This window comes from Fukomys damarensis, unplaced genomic scaffold, assembly GCF_012274545.1.
Source record: "Fukomys damarensis isolate Sample0158 unplaced genomic scaffold, DMR_v1.0_HiC HiC_scaffold_3, whole genome shotgun sequence".
In the NCBI taxonomy this organism is placed as follows: Eukaryota; Metazoa; Chordata; class Mammalia; order Rodentia; family Bathyergidae; genus Fukomys; species Fukomys damarensis.
In genome coordinates this window covers 14,985,944-14,995,575 of record NW_022900915.1, presented here as the reverse complement: position 1 = coordinate 14,995,575, position 9,632 = coordinate 14,985,944, and the positions used below count along the sequence as shown (strand labels likewise).

General features: G+C 43.1%; 1 long non-coding RNA gene across 1 annotated transcript in view; it reads left to right on the top strand.

Annotated features, from left to right (window-relative positions):
* Positions 1–9,632, top strand: part of LOC104855116 — a 256,124-nt gene that overhangs the window by 93,821 nt on the left and 152,671 nt on the right. The gene's annotated exons all lie outside the window — the stretch shown is intronic.

Genomic DNA, 9,632 nt, shown 5'->3' with positions numbered 1-9,632 from the left:
AAAAAAAAAAAAAAAAAAAAAAAAAAAAAAATACTGCTAGAAATAAGTGGGCTCTGTTAGGACTTTGGGATTTTTTTTGGGGGGGTCACTATTATTTTCACTGTAATGGAATTTGATTTTTCTGGAACTAAAAGTTCCTGCAGCTTTATTAAAGTCCACACATCCATCAAAAATTTGAATTCACGCTTAAAGATTTTCTTGAAAACAACACAGAATTGTCTGATTCACACTTTAGAGGTTTGGGACAGATTGCTTTGTCGTGAAGTCATACTGCCAGGGTCTTAGGAGTAAGCTGTGATTCCTCTTGGACTCTGCAGTCTCGGGGAAGGTGAGCATGCGTAGTTGATAACAGGTCTGAGTGCAAATGTAGCCCAGAGAGGGACATGATATTGATGTCCACTGTGTCCCCTCCCCTACTCCAGGGTGCCAAGAGGGTACCGAAAAGAGCCCCAGCTTTTAACTTCCTTTCCTTTGAGACAGACGGTCTTTGTTCCACGCTTCTTTCTCTGCTATCTCGTCGTGATTTTAGACCTTATCGCATCCACATAGCGTCTGTGAGACTTGTTGGAAAGGAACCACTTCTGCAGGCCAAGGCAGTGGACAGAGGGCTGACTCCACATCCTATCCCACACACAGTGGCTCCTTTCCCTAAATGAGCTGTTTAATGAGCCAAGAATATTCCATTAACCAAACAAGTACGGCTGCCAACAGGAATGTTCCAAAGAAAATAAATGAAAACTTGTCTACTTTGTACTGTTTTGATGGGCGATCTTTTTTAAAAATCGTGGTGCCTGGTCTGTCTCCTGTCAGGATGTAGTATATTAGAACAAACTTATCCAGAGAGGCCTAGGAATATTTTCATGCAATGATAATTCACAACTCAGTTTTTATATTGCTTTATAGCTCTCTCTCCTCAGTGCCTAAGGCATTGTCTGGGAAGAAGTTAAATGTGTAAAGAGATGCATTAACTCCTTGGAGCCACTGGCTTGCAAATCTAAACAGGGAATGCAATTACAACCACAAAGCAATATTATTTTTAAATGTAGTCTATTGAGCCCAACTCATATAAACGCTCTTGTATTGCTTCAAATGACAAGTCTGTGTCAAGTAAGTTTGAAAATTGAAAAAAAAAAAACCAAAAAAAACCAAAACTCCAGTATCATCAAATGACCAGTATCACTTTTTTCTCCTACTTTAATGGACTTGGAGTTTTCTTGGCAGAAACAGAGGGTGCTGTGCTGGGAAACCTGGCGTGCAGTGGCTCCTCTGCTCTGCTTCTCACAGACCCAGTACGAGGAGCTGTTGGCAGCCTGAGCTCTTTTCTGGAGGCTCAGGAAAGAATCCATTTCCAAGATCACTTGGGTTGTTGGCAGAATTCTGTTCCTTGTGGTTGCAGGACTGAGATCCCCATTTCCTTGCTGGCTGTCCCTTGGGAGCTACGCTTGTGCCTAGAGGCTTCTCCGGAGAAAGTCCTGCTAAGAGAAAAAGTCTGTCCGAATTGAGGGAGAGAACCTAGCTCTTGTAATTGTGGAAACCTCATCTCAGGAACCATCCAGGGATACCACACTCAAGGGTTTTTGTTTGTTTGTTTGTCTGTCTGTTTTTAATACAGGGTCTGGGTAAATTAGCGAGGCTGGCTTCAAACTTGTGATCCTCCTGCCTCAGCCTCCTGATTAGCTGGAATTACCAGCATGTGGGTCACCAGCTGGCTATATTCATGGACTTTTGATGAAATGTTTCTCTTTTGATGTTTTGATGAAATGTTAGTTATTGGAAGGTTCTTCTGATTTGGCTCAATTATTTTTGTGCTGTTCTCACTTCTATTACCTTTCTCAAGGCTCTTCTGTGACTACTTCAGAGAATCCTTGGTGTGAAGTGAGGTTTTTGTTTTTTTAGAGTGCTGCAGATTGGACCCAGGGCCTTGCACATGCTATTCACATGCTCTCCTGCCGAGCTACACTGCCATCTCTGGAAATGAGTTTTCTGGGGGATCAGAGCTCTTTGGGCAAACTCCAAATATAGTGGATATAATGGCCTTTTAAAGATTAAATCCCCCACTAGACAAGATTGTTTTCAGATTTAAAAAAAAAACAAAAACAGTTTTATTGAGCTGTAGTTTACATGCAATGAAAAGCACCATTTTAAGTTCCTTTTTTCTTGGCGGGCGGTACCAGGGATTGAACTCACGTCCTTGCGCTTGCAAGGCAGGCCACCGAACCGCTGAGCTAAATCCCCGGCCCTTAAGTTCCATTCTGATAAGTTTTGAAAAATTGATATATCATGTGACTACCGCCACACTCAGAGTATATATTTCCATCACCCTAAAAGTCCCCCAGCCCAATAACCTCATCCTTCACCCCCACCATCCCAGGCAACTGCGGATCTGCTTTCTGTCACTCTACATTTGATTTGTTTTGTTTTGCTTTAGAATTTTATGTAAATGGAATCGTACATATCTGTATCTATTACTACACACATACTTTTTTGGTCTGGTTTCTTTTATTCTGTATAAGGTTTTTTAGTTACATGCATGTTATGGGTATCGGTAGTTTTTTTAAAATACTGAGTTAGTTCTCTACTATGTGACTGTACCACCATTGCCCTTTTTTGTGTTGCTAGAATACATAGATTGTGTTAGTTACTTTTCTCTCATTGCTGAGACAAAATATCCAACACCCAAAGTTAAAGAGGAGGGGTTTACTTGTCTCACAGTTTGTAGAGGTTGCAGACCATAATCAGCAAGCTCTAAGGCAGGGTGGCAGAGGGGCAACAGTTCATGGTGGCAGAAGACAGCAAAAGCAACAAGAGAGCCTTAACCGTGTCTCCCTGCCCCTTTTATCTGATTCAGACTACTTAGGGTGGGTAGCACTTATACTTTTAATCCTAATTCCCCTGGGCCTAGTATTGCACCAAGAAACAAAGCCCCACCTAAGACCACAAAAGCCTTTCAAGGGGACATCTAAACACAAGCCACAACACCGTGCTAATGTTTTGCATCTATGTTTGGGAGGGATATTGGTCTGGAGTTTTCTTACAATGTCTTTGTTTGGTTTTGGTATCAGAGTAATGCTGGCCGTAGCAATTGAATTGGGAAGTATTTTGGGTTATTTGTTACTATTTGCGAGTGGCTTTTCTTGGCTGTCTCTTAGGCCCTGCTGCCCCGAGAGGCTCAGTGATGTCCTCCGCAGAGCTCTCCGCAGGCCCAGAGTGGTGAGACGCCCCTGGCACGGCCCCCACAGTTCTGTGGCTTAACAGTTGCTCTCTATTCCTGCTCGGTACTCAGCACGCCCCTGGGCACAGGTGCCCTGTGAACTCCTACACCCTGACCTTGTGAAGCACACTGAGAGGCCCTCTTGAATCTGCTGCTTCTGTTGCTTTGGCACAAAGCAGTGGGCTCCGTCTCCCCTCTGGATGATCTAATATGATCCCCTCAACCAAAAACGCAGTTTGCTTCTGAGATTGGGAATAGGAGGGGAGCAAACAGTGAGAGGGGCAAGCTGCTCAGACCTTTAAAAATCAAGTTTCGGCCCTGCCTGAAAGTGGGGTGGGGAAGGGAGATTTTCTAGTATTTCCTGGTGAGTACCCCAAAGCAAAAGTTAAAGAAAAAACAGAAACACACCCTGTAAGGTGGGCCAAGGAAAACTGAGACACATACGTAAACTTCTAGGAAAGGAATCTTATACATCATGTAATGCCCCTCCCACCATTTTTCTTTATAAACGGGGAGGCTGTCTCTCATCCCCATCCCTCAGAGATAGCCAAGATGTTAAAGGCACTGCTTTATGAGGTTTTGGAGGCCCCAGGCAAATGAAATTCCTGCTGATCATTGCTGACTCTCCAGCTCTCCTGAGTTGGCATGCAGAACAGGCTCTCAGAGTTCTGGCTAACAAAAGCAGGACAAAGAATACTTTTTGGTGACTTTCAGCCCAGGACTGAGGCTAAGACATGATGTTATATAAACTCCCTATGTGCTATGTGATCTTTGGGTGCCTTTTACATTGGTGTTTTGAGCCAAATATTATAGCAAAAATAGCTGTTATTAATAAATATGCTCTAATGCTTGTGTTTGTGTGTGCATATATACACACATGCAATTTTAATAGCTATATGTTTAGGGCATTAACATATAGAGAGTGTAATGTAGGTTTTTTTTTTTGCAGTACTAGAGATTGGGAGATTGGACTCAGGGCCTGTGAACTGAGCTACATCCCAAGCCCTTCTTTATTTTTTATGAGACGAGGTCTGAGTTGCTAGATTGCCCAAGCTGGGCTTGAACTTGTGAAACTCTGGCCTCAACTTCTAAGAGTGCTGGGATTATGGGCTTGAACCACCACACCCAGCTTCTATTGTGCAACATTCTGAGAGCTCACTTTCTTGTCCTGTCTGGGAGACTTACTGTAGACCTCCAGAGAGGTTAAAACAGGTTACCTGAGAGCCATGGCCATTCATGGAGACCCAAGGACTCAGTTTTCAACTCCAGATAACACTGTTGTAAGCTAGGTAAGTTGCTTAGACGGGAAATCAGAATTATGAGAAAGGGTTACAACAAACAAGGGTTTCATGTGCCACAGTAGTTAAAGTTTGATGTTGGATACAGTAAGATATTTGGATATACCAATTCCTAGGAGCCAAGGAACCAAGACAATGCACAGAGCTGGGGAGGAGGAAACCTCAGAATAGGAAGAGACAGCGAAGACCTCACTATGTTTTTGTCAGTGTCCTTTGTGGTGCTGGGGGTCAGACTAAGGGCCTTGTGCATGGTAGGCAAGTGCTCTGTCACTGAGCTACAGCCCCAGCTCACGACCTCATTTTTAAGGGTGGTAGCTGGAGGAATAAAAAGGACTTGAGACAGGAGGTGAAGTCAATGAGTTTGGATTCAGTGTCTGCCACAAAATTGTTTTGTGGCCTTCAGAAGCTCTCCTAGGACAGTTTTCTCTTTGGAAACTATAAATTTATAGTTTTTAATAGGAGTGTGATAGGAGTTGATGATTAAATTATGTCTAGATTTCAAGTTCTGAAAACAACTGTGAGGAAATAGCTGCTCTTTGTTTTTGTTTGCTTGTGTTTTAATGTCCTCTGTAAAGTGGCCAGCTGGTCTGAGACATAAGTGGGAGCAGAGGAAGGGGATTTTGTGTATGCAGAGATAGTGGTCGTACACAGGTGAAGACCCTTAAAGAAGAGGTCAGGAAGTTCGGGGTCAAGAGTGAGGCTGCTGGACATTCGATCCTTCTAGAAACTGCTCTGTCATTCTCTAGAAGGTTCTGAGTCTTATTTAAGGACACAGAGGCTTTGCTACCCTGAATTCTTAAGTTAACTCCATGTGTGTTTATAGTGCTCCTTATCTTATAAACAATAAGGTAGGTCTTATATACAATTACAGTAAACATAAATACTGAAAGTGCTGGGACTACGTGATCAGCACGTCCTTCTTTCAAAGAGCTGCTTCCGGTCTCCCGGAAACTCCTCCCCTACTCCCCACCCCAAACTAACCACCAACAGCTTCCCTTCCCCGTATTTGTCTACCCAGCTCCAGGGTTGAACAGGTACATTTATATAGCATGATCACCCTCTGGCTTCGTGGTTGGAAATCTGTTCGTTTTGAGCAAGTATCACAGGAACATTTTGGAGTAATTTTTACTTTGGAGTAAAGCATTCTTATGAGTGAAAACAGGAAGAGGAACAGATTTGGGACCGAAGGGAAAGCAGACCATTACTCGGGGAGTTTGCAGACCTTCCACTGGTCAGAGTCCAGTGGGTACTTAGTTGAACACACTGGCCCACACCTCCCCAAGAGGAGCTGGGAGTCAGCCTTGAAATCTTATTGTAGTCGTGAGATTAGCGGCAGCTGCCCCAGAGGAGTGGAGGCCAAGAGCAGATTGTAGGTAGAGGAGGGAGAGGGGGAGGAGGAGGGCCAAGCAGAAAAGACTGTCAGGGATGATGAGCCTGAGTTCTCTGTGGTAGTGTACGCTTGTGGTCTCAGCGACAAGGGTGATTGAAAGATATGGCAAATGTTTAAAATTTTTAAAGTATATTCCAGTAAAAGACATACTGCCGTTGATCCCCTACAAAATTCTCCTCACTGGGAACTTAGCTCAGTGGTTCTGCTGCCTGCCTCGCAAGCGCAAAGTCCTGAGTTTGATCCCTGGTACCAAAAACAAACAAACAAACAAATCCCACAGTTCTCCTCCTTGTTTCAAGCACACTTGTCCCAGTATTCTTGCTGCTTCCCGAAGCAGTTCTGGAAGTCCATTTTCATGAGTGTATTTACAAAATGTGATAAAAATATGGTAAATGCTGCTACCAACTGTCATCCAAGGGAAAGGCAGGCTCGTAAAAATATTACAGTGTGTCCTCATCCATCTTACTCACTGTATGTGGCCCCATGCGACTTCTGATGCTTCCCCAAAGTGAAAATGGCCATGGAAGGAAAATGCTTTCAGGACATTGAGGTAGCCATGACAGCACAATTAAAGACACTCATGAAAGAGAACTTTCCAGAACTGCTTCAGAAAATGGTAAGAACAAGAGGATAGTGTTTTTGAAGCAAAAGGGAATATTTAGAGGTGGATTCATGGCCATATATCTTCTGTACAAAAATTTAAACACACAGTGTATTTTTTTACCACACCTTGTACTCAGAAGGCTGAAGCAAGAAGATTGCAAGTTTGAGGCCAGCCTGTGCAACTTAACAAGACCTTGTTTCAAAATAAAAAGGACTGGAGGTGTAGTATCCAGAACTAATCAAATCCCTGAATACCTGCAGGGAGAACAAAAGGGACTAAAAGAAAGAGACAGAAACAATATTCAGTAGGCAAGGGGAACCAGGATGCATCTGTCTCTGGTGGACAGGCTTCAATGAACTCCAGGATGGGCCCACTTTTACTCCTCAGGAAGCACAGGGGAGGAGATAGTACATTATTCTAGGAACAGCAACTGGGGTAAGATTAGAATAGTAAGATAGGGAACAAATGTAGCATCTCAAAGGGGAACAGGTTAAGGTCCTTCCTGTACCTGGATGCCTCCATTTTTTACTGCCTTCAGTAGAATGCTGCTATCTTGCCTCAGCCTGTGCTCATGGTTTTCCCATACATCCAGGAAGTCTGTAGACTTTTGAATACTTTTCTGTGCCTGAGGTAAGTTAACTCAGACTTTGGGACTGGGGGGCCTGTTTCCTGGTCTCCACGGATCTGTGCATATCATGGCTCGTCCCCAACAGTGTAGTCCAGTGGAACAATTCTAAAAAGCCCTGGTTTCAGCCCTCAGTATCCACACACATACACACCACAATGGCGAGGGCCGTGGGCTAAGCTTGGGTCATTTCAGTGCTTCCCGAGGACACAGCCTCTGGTCAATACATAGCCCTCTCTGTTCCAAATATCACCGGTTTCCAGCCTTTTTGTCTAGGGTGTCCACATTTCCAAGATGCATTAGTGTTCCTTGTTAGCATTCTGCCCACTTATATAATTAATCCCTAACTCAGTGAGATAGGATGTTTGGTCTTGTGTATTTGCCAGGCTTAATGTCTCTTCTAGTCTGTTCACACTGCAAAGTGCCTGTTAGAACTTTCTGGAGAGATCCGAGGGACAGGTTGCCAATGTTATAGCCCTGTTGACTTGTTCTAGGCTAAAGAAAATAGGTAAGAGTTAGAATCCTTCTTTTGACTTCCTGATTTCTTATTTTGATTTTTTTTAAAAAATAGGCTCTATAACTTTCTCCTTGGAGAGAACCAACAAGGAAATTATTTTGGTTCTTGTGGGCAAGTGAGAATGTCATAGATGCTGACAAAACCTGGTTTAGGGTATTGCTCCTGAACCTTACGGGACCCACTTGGGGCCCATCTTCTTTTTTAAGTCTCACCTTATTCTCACTAGGAGAGAAATGGAATTGGATTCCTTGCCCCAGTAGAACCTCGTTTCCTCTTCCCCTTTCCATAATGCAACAGACAAGATTTTTTAAAAAAAATTAGTTCCGTTGGGTGAATTCTTTCATGTTTCAGTTTACCAGTCATGGAAGATAAATGGTCATGGGTTCGATGTAGATCCACTCACTGTGATCCAAAACAAAGGAGTACCTGGGCTCAATTAAAAATTCACAAAATGTGCAGCTTTTGGACCACAGTATAGTTCAAATCCCTAGATATTTATCCTTAGCTGTCTTCTGCAAAGAGAAGCTGGAAAATCATCTTCCACTGTACTTGAAAGGCCTATGAAAAATGGGTTACTTATTCCTGCTCCTCCTTTGGGTAAAGGTGGATGTTCCTGAATTTAGACAAGTCTAAGTAGATCTTCCTCTCTTTGTCATATCCTTCCTGTTTGGTTCGTGATCTGGCAAATTCTCACACTCACACGGTGGAGGACAATTTTTTAAGGACAAGCATTGCTGTTTTTCTTTTTGTTCAAGCATAAGGATAGATCTTACACAGTAATTCCTGAGCCTCCTGGCCTCAACAGAAGACCAGTGATGTAGTTAACAAGGTGTTAGAAGATGCCAAAACTAGCTCTAGTGTTACACTTTGTAACTTTTTAATTAAGAGTCCTGATGAATGGTTTGCTTATAAAATGCTTTTACTGGGTGGCACCCTACATAGCAAGAAAAGGTGAGGAAGTACATGGTGAGATAAAGCAAAATACTCAATCTCTGCTTTCTCTTGTGATTTTCCAGCTCACAAGCAGGATCTATAGCTGCCTGTGAATGTCCTATGGCTTTCAGAGGCTTCTAGGAACTTCCAGCAGCTTCCAGAAGCTTCCGGAAACCAGAGGTACCAGGACAGCATGCACTGCCCCAGAAATACCACCTAGTTGGGAGCCATCTCTTACCATTTTTCTTGAGCAAGCCATTGGTAGAGATCTAGTGTCCTGTAGATTTTTTGTGTGTGCATTTGTTTGGTGGCATCTCTTTGGGCTCGTATGGGGTGGTCTGCTTTCCTGTACTCAAGAGTCTTGAAACAAACAGCTTTCAGGAGCCATCATTAAACAACCTAGAAGACATGTAGTGGGAAAACATACCTCCTCCAAGGTTGTACCTCCAAGGAAGGGCTGAGTGTGCCCCTTACTGTGTCATGATAGATGTTTGTCTATGGTTTCCCAGGACCTGTAGACATTATCACTGGGACACAGCAACATTTCTTTTTCCCATGTGAAAAAGTTTGTCCAGGAAAAGCATCAAGGCTACAGAGACAAGCATTGTGACTACATGGATGGATGTGGTACAGAGAAAAGAATCCCTTCTATGAATAGAAATACGGACCCTTTGTTATAATTTTTATAAGACAAGTTTTCCGATAGCGATCTTTCTGCAGTTTTAAAACTTAGAGAAATCTGTGGGAAATTTGGGGGTGGAAGGTTGAGAAAGGAAGCAGTTATTAGTGGCTACAGGAACGGTGACAGCAAGTGTTGACATTTGTATTTCTATCCTGTGTTATTTTTTAAACTTTGACTTTTAAAGTGCGATGTTCTATGAATTTTAACATCTTCTAAATTCATGTAGCCATCACCACCATCAGAGCTCTGAACAGTTTCTTGTGCTGTCCCTTTAGAAGCATGCTCTTCCCCAAACCTACCCCTGGCAGCCACGAATGTGTTCTCCATCCCCTTTTTTTTTTTTTTTTGGTACCGGGGATCAAACTTGGGTCC